Source organism: Oncorhynchus nerka, linkage group LG12, assembly GCF_034236695.1.
Source record: "Oncorhynchus nerka isolate Pitt River linkage group LG12, Oner_Uvic_2.0, whole genome shotgun sequence".
Taxonomy (NCBI): Eukaryota; Metazoa; Chordata; class Actinopteri; order Salmoniformes; family Salmonidae; genus Oncorhynchus; species Oncorhynchus nerka.
In genome coordinates, this window is record NC_088407.1 from 31,704,847 (window position 1) to 31,720,523 (window position 15,677).

Consider the following 15,677-nt stretch of genomic DNA (forward strand, 5'->3'; position numbering starts at 1 on the left):
TCTCGTTCCAACAAATGACTAGCAACGTTTTAAATTCCAAACCACATGTTGTGTTAGAGCTAACATTGTGGATGGCAGTTTTCAGGTTACATGTCACATGTCACAAAATAGTTTTAAAACAACTTCAGGTGGCTTAATTCAAAGCATAAATTGGAAAATTCATCTTTAGAGGCAGGCCTGGATGAATCCAAAATGTTTAGGAAATCTAACTTTTATATGGACATAAAGGTCACAATGGACTTTCAATGACATTGAAATGGCTGTAATGAGGGCAATAGTCTTCAGGCACTCCATCTGCCTGTGACCTTCAGTTTAAAGGGGAGCACTACCAAACTCTGCCTGTGAAATATTCCCATCTGTCGAATCAGCTTCCCTGAATGAGGCAAAAATATGACTGGTTGAGCTTCACATTACTAATCCAGTGCAATGGAGGCGGATCCTCTGTCCTGTCCAAGAGGCCTGGTATGCTGGCACCCATAGCCTCTCAGCAATGCATGCCTCATATTGCATCCCCTGACCTTCCTGTGGAAACTAAATCGGGTTGCATTTCTCTTCCACAGAATCCCCAGCTATATAGTAGTTGTCACTAGTTCACTATAATAGGCAGGTCATGTCTAAGAGGTTTCCTATTTTAAAATTGGAAACGTTGAAAGCAGTGTTGCAGATGGTGGATTTCATGGTTAAACTGAAGGAAGGCGCCACCAATGAAACTAAACCCACATCACATCTTAAATTGGGTCATACATGTTTACAGTTGGCACTGTGCCGACCACTTCACTGTCTCTTCAATGTAAATGTGTCGGAAATCTAACCGCGGCCCCCTTTCGCCTTTCAAATGCCACCTGCTCATTAATCAACTGAAGAATTGAGGTGACCCAGTGCCATGTTGAAATGGCAATGAGAAGCTAAACTCCATGGGGAGGGAGAAATGGTAGCTGATGAGGTCTCCTCTGGATTGTTGGTCTGGCTGGCATATCATAATGTACCTAGTCAGAATTCTTGGGGAGAACTGGAGTGCATCTGAGTAGTTTCTTATTTTCAAATCAAATTTTATTGGTCACATACACATGGTTAGCAGATGTTAATGCGAGTGTAGCGAAATGCTTGTGCTTCTAGTTCTGACCATGCAGTAATATCTAACAAGTAATCTAACAATTTCACAACAACTACCTTATACACACAAGTGTAAAGGAATGCATAAGAATATGTACATATAAATATATGGATGAGTGATGGCCGAAAGGCAGTGGTGGGCCGTCAGGGCCAGCAAGGCCTTCTCTGCTGGCCTAAACATCATCAGAATTGAATTTTTTTTAAAATATATTTTCCCACAAATATGTATTAAATTATTCCCCAGAGTAAGAGTTACACTCTTCATTTCATAGCGTTCCTCTTGGTTGCACTGCTTCCAGCCCCAGGTTGAGATTTGGAGGGCTGGTCTTTATGTTAGATCTTTTATCCAATCATATTCAGCCATCAGGTGTTGCCAGGGGTCTAAAATCTGCCCTCAGGCCTTCAGAATCAACAGTGCGGGCGCTTGTAGCTTAAAGTGAATGGAAATTAAAATTTAGTGTCAACCAATCAGCTTTAGAGTTGGCTATTGTACGCCTGCTGGCTGGCTCCAGTGTTACACAGGAGCCAGCTAGCAGGCGTAGTGCGTGCACGTCTTTTGATTGGATTACCAATATTGAGAGGCAGGTCCTATATGGGCAGGTCTCAGAACTAGGAAACTGAAATTGATCAACAAATTAATTTGCGTACTACTAAGCTGTTTTTTCAACCCACAATGGCGGAAGGAGAAGATATCGATTTGGTCGAGGATATAATTATAACGCCATTCTCAAGACAAACTTTTCAAGAAAAGTTAGACATTGTCAGGAGAGGTAGACGCCGACGCTACAAAGCCTGTCACAGGCGGGAAAGGGGTTTGTTCGCCACTTTCAACTATGAATGACTCACAGGCTCCGAGAAGCACTGCAAACTGTACTGCTGGGAATGCCTATTATTTGCAAGTGATCGATTTGGTGTTTTGGAGCCACACTGGCGTTGCAAACCTGAGTTGTCTAACCAAGGCAGCAACGAGACACCAACCAAAGTACGGCTGGGCACTTACAAGCAATGGTGCTTTTGAAAACTTTTGGGGACACCCGAGTGGATCTACAGCTCAACGAACAAGCGCGCAGGGAAACGAAGCTGCACAATGAAAAGGTATTGTACTCTTCCCCTGCAATTCTCTGAATAAAAATGTAAATTTCAAGGTGACGCAACGCCTGGTTATACTGCGTTTCTGTCTAAATGTATAGTGTCTAGAGCCATGGCATCATAATGATGGTAATAAGAGGTGGATTAATTCGGGTGGGACTGTGTAGGACTTAACTGAAGGCCCAGGCCCCAGAACCACGGCACGCTACTGCCGAAAGGCATAGGTAAGATTTTTATTTTTATTTTTTTATTTCACCTTTATTTAACCAGGTAGGCTAGTTGAGAACAGGTTCTCATTTGCAACTGCGACCTGGCCAAGATAAAGCATAGCAGAGTGAACAGACAACACAGAGTTACACATGGAGTAAACAATTAACAAGTCAATAACACAGTAGAGAAAAAAAAGGGGAGTCTAATAACAATGTGTGCAAAAGGCATGAGGAGGTAGGCGAATAATTACAATATTGCAGATTAACACTGGAGTGATAAATGATCAGATGATCATGTACAGGTAGAGATATTTGTGTGCAAAAGAGCAGAAAGGTAAATAAATAAAAACTGTGGGGATGAGGTAGGTGAGAATGGGTGGGCTATTTACCAATAGATTATGTACAGCTGCAGCGATCGGTTAGCTGCTCAGATAGCTGATGTTTGAAGTTGGTGAGGGAGATAAAAGTCTCCAACTTCAGCGATTTTTGCAAATCGTTCCAGTCACAGGCAGCAGAGTACTTGAACGAAAGGCGGCCGAATGAGGTGTTGGCTTTGGGGATGCTCAATGAGATACACCTGCTGGAGCGCGTGCTACGGATGGGTGTTGCCATCGTGACCAGTGAGCTGAGATAAGGCGGAGCTTTGCCTAGCATGGCCTTGTAGATGACCTGGAGCCAGTGGGTCTGGCGACGAATATGTAGCGAGGGCCAGCCGACTAGAGCATACAAGTCGCAGTGGTGGGTAGTATAAGGTGCTTTAGTGACAAAACGGATGGCACTGTGATAAACTGCATCCAGTTTGCTGAGAAGAGTGTTGGAAGCCATTTTGTAGATGACATCGCCGAAGTCGAGGATCGGTAGGATAGTCAGTTTTACTAGGTAAGCTTGGCAGCGTGAGTGAAGGAGGCTTTGTTGCGGAATAGAAAGCCGACTCTTGATTTGATTTTCGATTGAGATGTTTGATATGGGTCTGGAAGGAGAGTTTGCAGTCTAGCCAGACACCTAGGTACTTATAGGTGTCCACATATTCAAGGTCGGAACCATCCAGTGTGGTGATGCTAGTCGGGCAGGCGGGTGCAGGCAGCGATCGGTTGAAAAGCATGCATTTGGTTTTACTAGCGTTTAAGAGCAGTTGGAGGCCACGGAAGGAGTGTTGTATGGCATTGAAGCTCGATTGAGGTTAGATAGCACAGTGTCCAATGACGGGCCGAAAGTGTATAGAATGGTGTCGTCTGCGAGAGGTGGATCAGGGAATCGCCCGCAGCAAGAGCAACATCATTGATATACACAGAGAAAAGAGTCGGCCCGAGAATTGAACCCTGTGGCACCCCATAGAGACTGCCAGAGGACCGGACAACATGCCCTCCGATTTGACACACTGAACTCTGTCTGCAAAGTAATTGGTGAACCAGGCAAGGCAGTCATCCGAGAAGCCGAGGCTACTGAGTCTGCCGATAAGAATATGGTGATTGACAGAGTCGAAAGCCTTGGCAAGGTCGATGAAGACGGCTGCACAGTACTGTCTTTTATCGATGGCGGTTATGATGTCGTTTAGTACCTTGAGTGTGGCTGAGGTGCACCCGTGACCGGCTCGGAAACCAGATTGCACAGCGGAGAAGGTACGGTGGGATTCGAGATGGTCAGTGACCTGTTTGTTGACTTGGCTTTCGAAGACCTTAGATAGGCAGGGCAGAATGGATATAGGTCTGTAACAGTTTGGGTCCAGGGTGTCTCCCCTTTGAAGAGGGGGATGACTGCGGCAGCTTTCCAATCCTTGGGGATCTCAGACGATATGAAAGAGAGGTTGAACAGGCTGGTAATAGGGGTTGCGACAATGGCGGCGGATAGTTTCAGAAATAGAGGGTCCAGATTGTCAAGCCCAGCTGATTTATACGGGTCCAGGTTTTGCAGCTCTTTCAGAACATCTGCTATCTGGATTTGGGTAAAGGAGAACCTGGAGAGGCTTGGGCGAGGAGCTGCGGGGGCCGGAGCTGTTGGCCGAGGTAGGAGTAGCCAGGCGGAAGGCATGGCCAGCCGTTGAGAAATGCTTGTTGAAGTTTTCGATAATCATGGATTTGTCGGTGGTGACCGTGTTCCCTAGCCTCAGTGCAGTGGGCAGCTGGGAGGAGGTGCTCTTGTTCTCCATGAACTTCACAGTGTCCCAGAACTTTTTGGAGTTGGAGCTACAGGATGCAAACTTCTGCCTGAAGAAGCTGGCCTTAGCTTTCCTGACTGACTGCGTGTATTGGTTCCTGACTTCCCTGAACAGTTGCATATCGCGGGGACTGTTCGATGCTATTGCAGTCCGCCACAGGATGTTTTTGTGCTGGTCGAGGGCAGTCAGGTCTGGAGTGAACCAAGGGCTGTATCTGTTCTTAGTTCTGCATTTTTTGAACGGAGCATGCTTATCTAATATGGTGAGGAAGTTACTCTTAAAGAATGACCAGGCATCCTCAACTGACGGGATGAGGTCAATGTCCTTCCAGGATACCCGGGCCAGGTCGATTAGAAAGGCCTGCTCACAGAAGTGTTTTAGGGAGCGTTTGACAGTGATGAGGGGTGGTCGTTTGACTGCGGCACCGTAGCGGATACAGGCAATGAGGCAGTGGTCGCTGAGATCCTGGTTGAAGACAGCGGAGGTGTATTTGGAGGGCCAGTTGGTCAGGATGACGTCTATGAGGGTGCCCTTGCTTACAGAGTTAGGGTTGTACCTGGTGGGTTCCTTGATGATTTGTGTGAGATTGAGGGCATCTAGCTTAGATTGTAGGACTGCCGGGGTGTTAAGCATATCCCAGTTTAGGTCACCTAACAGAACAAACTCAGAAGCTAGATGGGGGGCAATCAATTCACAAATGGTGTCCAGGGCACAGCTGGGAGCTGAGGGGGGTCGGTAGCAGGCGGCAACAGTGAGAGACTTATTTCTGGAGAGAGTAATTTTCAGAATTAGTAGTTCGAACTGTTTGGGTATGGACCTGGAAAGTATGACATTACTTTGCAGGCTATCTCTGCAGTAGACTGCGACTCCTCCCCCTTTGGCAGTTCTATCTTGACGGAAGATGTTATAGTTGGGTATGGAAATCTCTGAATTTTTGGTGGCCTTCCTGAGCCAGGATTCAGACACGGCAAGGACATTACATTTTTACATTTAAGTAATTTAGCAGACGCTCTTATCCAGAGCGACTTACAAATTGGTGCGTTCACCTTAAGACATCCAGTGGAACAGTCACTTTACAATAGTGCATCTAAATCTTTTAAGGGGGGAGGGGGTGAGAAGGATTACTTTATCCTATCCTAGGTATTCCTGAAAGAGGTGGGGTTTCAGGTGTCTCCAGAAGGTGGTGATTGACTCCGCTGTCCTGGCGTCGTGAGGGAGTTTGTTCCACCATTGGGGGGCCAGAGCAGCGAACAGTTTTGACTGGGCTGCGCGGGAACTGTACTTCCTCAGTGGTAGGGAGGCGAGCAGGCCAGAGGTGGATGAACGCAGTGCCCTTGTTTGGGTGTAGGGCCTGATCAGAGCCTGGAGGTACTGAGGTGCCGTTCCCCTCACAGCTCCGTAGGCAAGCACCATGGTCTTGTAGCGGATGCGAGCTTCAACTGGAAGCCAGTGGAGAGAGCGGAGGAGCGGGGTGACGTGAGAGAACTTGGGAAGGTTGAACACCAGACGGGCTGCGGCGTTCTGGATGAGTTGTAGGGGTTTAATGGCACAGGCAGGGAGCCCAGCCAACAGCGAGTTGCAGTAATCCAGACGGGAGATGACAAGTGCCTGGATTAGGACCTGCGCTGCTTCCTGTGTGAGGCAGGGTCGTACTCTGCGGATGTTGTAGAGCATGAACCTACAAGAACGGGCCACCGCCTTGATGTTAGTTGAGAACGACAGGGTGTTGTCCAGGATCACGCCAAGGTTCTTAGCGCTCTGGGAGGAGGACACAATGGAGTTGTCAACCGTGATGGCGAGATCATGGAACGGGCAGTCCTTCCCCGGGAGGAAGAGCAGCTCCGTCTTGCCGAGGTTCAGCTTGAGGTGGTGATCCGTCATCCACACTGATATGTCTGCCAGACATGCAGAGATGCGATTCGCCACCTGGTCATCAGAAGGGGGAAAGGAGAAGATTAATTGTGTGTCGTCTGCATAGCAATGATAGGAGAGACCATGTGAGGTTATGACAGAGCCAAGTGACTTGGTGTATTGAGAGAATAGGAGAGGGCCTAGAACAGAGCCCTGGGGGACGCCAGTGGTGAGAGCGCGTGGTGAGGAGACAGATTCTCGCCACGCCACCTGGTAGGAGCGACCTGTCAGGTAGGACGCAATCCAAGCGTGGGCCGCGCCGGAGATGCCCAACTCGGAGAGGGTGGAGAGGAGGATCTGATGGTTCACAGTATCGAAGGCAGCCGATAGGTCTAGAAGGATGAGAGCAGAGGAGAGAGAGTTAGCTTTAGCAGTGCGGAGGGCCTCCGTGATACAGAGAAGAGCAGTCTCAGTTGAATGACTAGTCTTGAAACCTGACTGATTTGGATCAAGAAGGTCATTCTGAGAGAGATAGCGGGAGAGCTGGCCAAGGACGGCACGTTCAAGAGTTTTGGAGAGAAAAGAAAGAAGGGATACTGGTCTGTAGTTGTTGACATCGGAGGGATCGAGTGTAGGTTTTTTCAGAAGGTGTGCAACTCTCGCTCTCTTGAAGACAGAAGGGACGTAGCCAGCGGTCAGGGATGAGTTGATGAGCGAGGTGAGGTAAGGGAGAAGGTCTCCGGAAATGGTCTGGAGAAGAGAGGAGGGAATAGGGTCAAGCGGGCAGGTTGTTGGGCGGCCGGCCGTCACAAGACGCGAGATTTCATCTGGAGAGAGAGGGGAGAAAGAGGTCAGAGCACAGGGTAGGGCAGTGTGAGCAGAACCAGCGGTGTCGTTTGACTTAGCAAACGAGGATCGGATGTCGTCGACCTTCTTTTCAAAATGGTTGACGAAGTCATCTGCAGAGAGGGAGGAGGGGGGGGGGAGGAGGATTCAGGAGGGAGGAGAAGGTGGCAAAGAGCTTCCTAGGGTTAGAGGCAGATGCTTGGACTTTAGAGTGGTAGAAAGTGGCTTTAGCAGCAGAGACAGAAGAGGAAAATGTAGAGAGGAGGGAGTGAAAGGATGCCAGGTCCGCAGGGAGGCGAGTTTTCCTCCATTTCCGCTCGGCTGCCCGGAGCCCTGTTCTGTGAGCTCGCAATGAGTCGTCGAGCCACGGAGCAGGAGGGGAGGACCGAGCCGGCCTGGAGGATAGGGGACATAGAGAATCAAGGGATGCAGAAAGGGAGGAGAGGAGGGTTGAGGAGGCAGAATCAGGAGATAGGTTGGAGAAGGTTTGAGCAGAGGGAAGAGATGATAGGATGGAAGAGGAGAGAGTAGCGGGGGAGAGAGAGCGAAGATTGGGACGGTGCGATACCATCCGAGTAGGGGCAGTGTGGGAAGTGTTGGATGAGGACAAGAGGGAAAAGGATACAAGGTAGTGGTCGGAGACTTGGAGGGGAGTTGCAGTGAGGTTAGTGGAAGAACAGCATCTAGTAAAGATGAGGTCGAGCGTATTGCCTGCCTTGTGAGTAGAGGGGGAAGGTGAGAGGGTGAGGTCAAAAGAGGAGAGGAGTGGAAAGAAGGAGGCAGAGAGGAATGAGTCAAAGGTAGACGTGGGGAGGTTAAAGTCGCCCAGAACTGTGAGAGGTGAGCCGTCCTCAGGAAAGGAGCTTATCAAGGCATCAAGCTCATTGATGAACTCTCCGAGGGAACCTGGAGGGCGATAAATGATAAGGATGTTAAGCTTGAAAGGGCTGGTAACTGTGACAGCATGGAATTCAAAGGAGGCGATAGACAGATGGGTAAGGGAGAAAGAGAGAATGACCACTTGGGAGAGATGAGGATCCCGGTGCCACCACCCCGCTGACCAGAAGCTCTCGGGGTGTGCGAGAACACGTGGGCGGACGAAGAGAGAGCAGTAGGAGTAGCAGTGTTATCTGTGGTGATCCATGTTTCCGTCAGTGCCAAGAAGTCGAGGGACTGGAGGGAGGCATAGGCTGAGATGAACTCTGCCTTGTTGGCCGCAGATCGGCAGTTCCAGAGGCTACCGGAGACCTGGAACTCCACGTGGGTCGTGCGCGCTGGGACCACCAGATTAGAGTGGCCGCGGCCACGCGGTGTGGAGCGTTTGTATGGTCTGTGCAGAGAGGAGAGAACAGGGATAGACAGACACATAGTTGACAGGCTACAGAAGAGGCTACGCTAATGCAAAGGAGATTGGAATGACAAGTGGACTACACGTCTCGAATGTTCAGAAAGTTAAGCTTACGTAGCAGGAATCTTATTGACTAAAATAATTCAAATGATACAGTACTGCTGAAGTAGGCTAGCTGGCAGTGGCTGCGTTGTTGTTGTTCTATCTCTCTATAGTGCTGTTTCTTGTATTATGGTCTCTTGTTTCTTTAGAGGTTTCACTTTGTTGTCCTTTTTCTTTTCCTTTTTCTTCTGTCCTTATTTTGTCTTCCTTTCTTCTGTTAACTAGATATTTTTTGTTGTTATTCTTTGTAAGCTAGCTAGCTTCTTCCAGGAGAGTCCCTAGCAACTGCTTAGCAACAAGTAAACAATTCAGCTAGCAATTCAGCTAGCTAAGATAACTGTACAATTTTATGAAAAATAGTTACTTCTTCAAAAGCCTGTCTTTTTGGTTTGTTCCTTGTTTTGTCTTCTATTGAGTCTTGCAGTTTTCTCTTGATTTTTTCGATGTACTTCACTCTAAAAAAACATTTAAATCTCAACATCAGGGTTAGCAGAGTGTGCTAAAGCAGTGAGTAAAACAAACTTAGGGAGGAGGCTTCTAATGTTGACATGCATGAAACCAAGGCTTTTTCGATCACAGAAGTCAACAAATGAGGGTGCCTGGGGACATGCAGGGCCCGGGTTTGCCTCCACATCACCCGCGGAACAGAGAAGGAGTAGTATGAGGGTGCGGCTAAGGGCTATCAAAACTGGTCGCCTAGAGCGTTGGGGACAGAGAATAAGAGGAGCAGGTTTCTGGACATGGTAGAATATATTCAGGGCATAATGCACAGACAGGGGTATGGTGGGGTGCGGGTACGGCGGAGGTAAGCCCAGGCACTGGGTGATGATGAGAGAGGTTTTATCTCTGGACATGCTGGTTGTAATGGGTGAGGTCACCGCATATGTGGGAGGTGGGACAAAGGAGGTATCAGGGGTGTGAGGAATAGGACTAGGGGCTCCATTGTGAACTAAAACAATGATAACTAACCTGAGCAATAGTATACAAGGCATATTGACATTTGAGAGAGACATACAGCGATGCATACAGTGAACACAGGTGTTGAATTGGGAAAGTTAGCTAAAACAGTGGGTGAGACAACAGCTAATCAGCTAGCATAACAACAGCAGGTGAGATGGCATTGACTAGGCAACTCGGCCGACAGATAAAACAAACAAGCAGAATGGAGTACCGTGATTTATGGACAGTCCAGCGTGCATCAGCTATGTAGCCAAGTGATCAGAGTCCAGGGGCAGCGGTGGATGGGGCAGGGGGCTGGGCTGGCGAGTGTTATCCAGGTTAAGAAAACTAACAATGACTAAATAGCTCGTAGCTAGCTAGCTGGTTAGCTTCTGGAGGTTCTTGAGTGTGTTCTAAAAATAAAGATAATAGCGATTCCGTATCACATTGGGTGAGGCAAGTTTCCGGAAGGTATAAACAAAAAAAAAATTAAATCGGGAAGAGATAGAGTACATATGGGCCACTGCGTTTTTGGGACGCGGCGGGACGGTTAGCAGGCCTGTGCTAACAAGCTAACAGATTAGCAGGCCGGGGTAAACAAGGTAGTAGTTAGCGGACCTGGGCTAAACAAGCTAGCAGTTAGCGTGCCGAACTAGCAAGCAAGGAGATAGCGAGGGCTAGAGAGTTAGCCTTTGGAGGACGTCGCGATGGGGTGAGTCCGTTTATTCCTCTTCATGCAGTGATATCGATAGACCGGTCGTAGTCAAGGTATTGTAGCCCAGGAGTATGCTAGGAGCTCTGGCCGGGCTAGCTTCAAGCTACGTGGGTGGAAACGCTAGCCAGGAGTAATCAACCAGGGTTGCTGTTTCGCTCGATAGCTAGTTGCGAGGATCCAGCTGAAGAATGTTCCGTTTGTGGTGGGAATCCGGGGGTAAAAAAAAATAATTAGGTCCGTTATGCTCTGGTTAGTTGATGACCGCTAGCATAGCTGGTAGTTAGCTGGCTAGCTTCAGTTGAGAGGGTCCGGTTCCGAAGTAAATATAACTACTTTAGGAAAGTAGCTACATTGGCGGGTTGCAGAAGAGGATTTGGAAGCTTAGGTTTAGCAAAATGTTTTTAAGGATATGCGAAGAAAAAAATATCTAAAAAATATCTAAAACGAAAAAGAGACGATATTTACAGAGAGACGATACGACAGGACAACTACTGCTACGCCATCTTGGAAGATGCTGTAGATGGTATAGAGTACAATATATACATATGAGATGAGTAATGTAGGGTATGAAAACATTATATAAAGTGGCATTTTAATTATTTAGTGGCTAGAGATTTGAGTCAGTATGTTGGCAGCAGCCACTCAATGTTAGTGATGGCTGTTTATCAGTCTGATGGCCTTGAGATAGAAGCTGTTTTTCAGTCTCTCGGTCCCAGCTTTGATGCACCTGTACTGACCTCGCCTTCTGGATGATAGCAGGGTGAACAGGCAGTGGCTCGGGTGGTTGTTGTCCTTGATGATCTTCTTGGCCTTCCTGTGACATCGGGTGGTGTAGGTGTCCTGGAGGGGAGGTAGTTTGCCTCCGGTGTTGCATTGTGCAGACCTCCACTACCCTCTGGAGAGCCTTACGGTTGTGGGCAGAGCAGTTGCCATACCAGGCGGTGATACAGCCCGACAGGATGCTCTCTATTGTGCATCTGTAAAAGTTTGTGAGTGTTTTTGGTGACGAGCCAAATTTCTTCAGGCTCCTGAGGTTGAAGAGGCGCTGCCGCGTCTTCCTCACCACGCTGTCTGTGTGGGTGGACCATTTCAGTTTGTCCGTGATGTGTACGCTGAGGAACTTAAAACTTTCCACCTTCTCCACTACTGTCCCGTCGATGTGGATAGGGGGGTGCTCCCTCTGCTGTTTCCTGAAGCCCACGATCATCTCCTTTGTTTTGTTGACGTTGAGTGTGAGGTTATTTTAATTAAAACCACACTCCGAGGGCCCTTACCTCCTCCCTGTACACCGTCTTGTCGTTGTTGGTAATCAAGCCTACCACTGTAGTGTCGTCTGCAAACTTGATGATTGAGTTTGAGGCGTGCATGGCCACACAGTCATGGGTGAACAGGGAGTACAGGAGAGGGCTGAGAACGCACCCTTGTGGGGCCCCAGTGTTGAGGATCAACAGGGTGGAGATGTTGTTTCCTACCCTCACCACCTGGGAGCGTCCTGTCAGAATGTTCAGGACCCAATTGCACAGGGCGGGGCGAGACCCAGAAGGCGTCTCTCAAAGCACTTCATGATGACAGAAGTGAGTGCTACGGGGAGGTAGTCGTTTAGCTCAGTTACCTTAGCTTTCTTGGGAACAGGAACAATGGTGGCACTCTTGAAGCATGTGGGAACAGCAGACTGGGATAGGGATCGATTGAATATGTCCGTAAACACATCAGCCAACTGGTCTGCGCATGCTCTGAGGACGCGGCTAGGGATGCCGTCTGGGCCGGCAGCCTTGCGAGGTTTAACACGTTTAAATGTTTTACTCACGTTGGCTGCGGTGAAGGAGAGCTCGCAGGTTTTGTTAGCGGGCCGTGTTGGTGGAACTGTATTGTCCTCAAAGCGAGCAAAAAAGCTGTTTAGTTTGTCTGGAAGCAAGACATCGGGGTCCGCGACGGGGCTGGTTTTCTTTTTGTAGTCCGTGATTGACTGTAGACCCTGCCACATACCTCTCGTGTCTGAGCCGTTGAATTGTGACTCTACTTTGCCTCTATACTGACGCTTAGCTTGTTGGATTGCCTTGCAGAGGGAATAGCTACACTGTTTGTATTCAGTCATGTTTCCGGTCACCTTGCCCTGATTAAAAGCAGTGGTTCATGCTTTCAGTTTTGCGCGAATGCTGCCATCAATCCACGGTTTCGGGTTGGGGAAGGTTTTAATAGTCGCTGTGGGTACATTTGCTCACCGAATCAGCGTATACATCAATGTTGTTGTTCGACGCTAATCGGAACATATCCCAGTCTACGTGATCGAAGCAATCTTGAAGCGTGGAATCAGATTGGTCAGACCAGCGTTGAACAGACCTGAGCCCGGGCATTTCCTGTTTTAGTTTCTGTCTATAGGCTGGGAGCAACAAAATGAAGTCATGGTCAGATTTGCCAAAAGGAGGGAGAGGGAGTGCTTTGTATGCGTCACGGAATTTAGAGTAACAATGATCCAGGATTTCGCGCATCCACCAGTCCAATAAGAGAGTATTCCTTGGAGTCCACCCTTTCCATCAGGGCCTGCACAGAGAGGTTGAGTGTCTGGATGGACAACAAATCTACAGGGGAGGACATTGACTTGGAACATCTCTTCCAGTGGAGGCTGCTGAGGGGAGGACGGTTCATAGTAACGGCTGGAATGGAGTCATTGGAATGGTATCAACCACATGGAAACCACATTTGATGTCATTCCATTGAATTCATTCCAGCCATTATTATGAGCTGTCCTCCCCTCAGCAGCCTCCATTGATTTCTGCGTAGCTTTGAGAAGACATACAGTACATACAGTGCCTTCAGAAAGCTGTGTTATTGCCTGAATGAAAAATGTATTAGATTGAGCCTTTGTGTCACTGATCTACACACAATACCTCATAATGTCAGGAGTAAAAATGTGCTTAACAAATTGCATAATAAGTTGCTAGTGGTTAACATGATATTTTAATCAATACCCAGTCTCATACAATTATCTGTAAGGTCCAATCGAGTAGTGAATTTCAAGCACAGATTCAACCACAAAGACCAGCCAGGAAGGTTTTTCAATGCCTTGCAAAGGGCACCGGTTGGTAGATGTGTAAAAAATAAATAAAAAGCAGACACTGAATAACCCCCTTTGAGCATGATGAAGTTGTTGATTAGGCTTCGGATGGTGTATGAATACACCCAGCCATTACAAAGATACTGTACATACATCCTTCCTAACTCAGTTGCCAGAGAGTAGCACTGAGCGAGTACTGCTTTTTGAGGTTGTTTCGGTTCGATTATAGAAATTATTTCACGGTTTTCCCACTTTGATTTCGATTTTTTTTAAAAATAACATTAAATGTATTTTGTATTGTTGGTTGAATTCAGCATATCACTTATTAACCATTTATTCACATTGCTTTACTTTTAAATAAAATATTTCAGTTGTTGTGTATATTACATTTGTTTTATTTGATTACTTTATTTAATTCCAAGTAATCTAATCTCTATAGCTGCTGCATATGATGTCTGACAAAATCACTATTTTGTTGTTCTTCAAAGTAAATAATGCATACTTTTATGACTGCTGAATACCAACTAACAATCACAGATCAGTGGTTGTAATAGTAGAATGCACTTTTTCAAAATTGGGTGTGCATCATCAGTTTTCCTTTTGTCATGTGAGTCATTGTCAATTAGTTGTCATTCCAGTGTTCATTTGCTAAATTGTAATTGCTTCGCTGCTATGGCCTATTTATTGCTTTACCTCTTTATGCCATTTGCACACCATTGTTGTTATTGGCTTGTTTATTGTTTACTCCATGTGTAACTCTGTGTTGTTGTTTTTTGTCTCACTGCTTTGCTTTATCTTGGCCAGGTCGCAGTTGTAAATGTGAACTTGTTCTCAACTAGCCTACCTGGTTAATTAAATAAAGGTGAAATAATAAAAAATAAAAATTGCATACCTTATAATGAAATGTTGTCAGAAATGTTCAGATCAACTAGCCCATGTCAGCTAATGTTTATTAGCTAGGTTTTTAGCCCATAGATTTTGTTGTAATGTTTAAATCAATCAAATATCACATGAATAAACATTAGACATAGCAACATGTAAAGAATTGCGTGAAAAAGGCTTTAAACCTGCAAAATTATCTCCACGAACAAGAGGGGGGTGAACAGTTTGTGTTATGAACAGTGCTTGTGTCCATAGAAATAGACGAATAGACGTTGCGCACGCTCTGAGGGACCGCTGACTCATATCATGTATTTTCAGGTAGAGATACCTCGCAAAGCAACAGCTCCTCTCGATCTCACCTGACGATCATCGCTCATTCTTCTCTCATCATTAGCAAGCGTAAAAGAAACAGACCGAACAAGTAGATGCGCAGTGGATTATGGTCATTGTAGTTAATTACCAAGTTTTATGCGATAAACTATATAGAATATTGGCCTGTTGGAAACGACGTTTCTCTACTACATTTTACAGTTCAGGTTGGATCTGATTTTATCTCCAGAGAAACTGGGCGATGTGCGTATTGAGTTCACAGGGGAAAAAACGAATGAAATGGAATTGAAATAATTGAATTGATATCGGTCAATTTGTTGTTTTTAAAACTGAAAAATAACCAACAGTCCGGTTAATTGCTCAGCACTACAAGAGAGGAAGGAATCTATTCAGGGGTTTCAGTATGAGGCCAATGGTGATTTTAAAACAGTTAGAGAGTTTAATGGTTGTGATATAAGAACACTGAATATGGATCAACAACAATGTAGTTACTCCACAATAGTGAAAAGAAGGAAGCCTGTACAGAATACAAATATTCAAAAACATGCATCCTGTTTGCAACAAGGCACTTAAGTAATACTGCAAAAAAATGTGTCAAAGAAGCAACCTTTTTCTCCTGAATACAAAGCGTTATGTTTGGGGCAAGTCCAACACATCACTCAAATCAAATCAAATTGTATTTGTCACATACACATGGTTAGCAGATGTTAATGCGAGTGTAGCAAAATGCTTGTGCTTCTAGTTCCGACAATGCAGTAATAACCAACAAGTAATCTAACTAACAATTCCAAAACTACTGTCTTATACACAGTGTAAGGGGATAAAGAATATGTACATAAGGATATATGAATGAGTGATGGTACAGAGCAGCATAGGCAAGATACAGTAGATGGTATCGAGTACAGTATATACATATGAGATGAGTATGTAAACAAAGTGGCATAGTTAAAGTGGCTAGTGATACATGTATTACATAAGGATGCAGTCGATGAAATAGGGTACAGTATATACATATGCATATGAGATGAATAATGTAGGGTAAG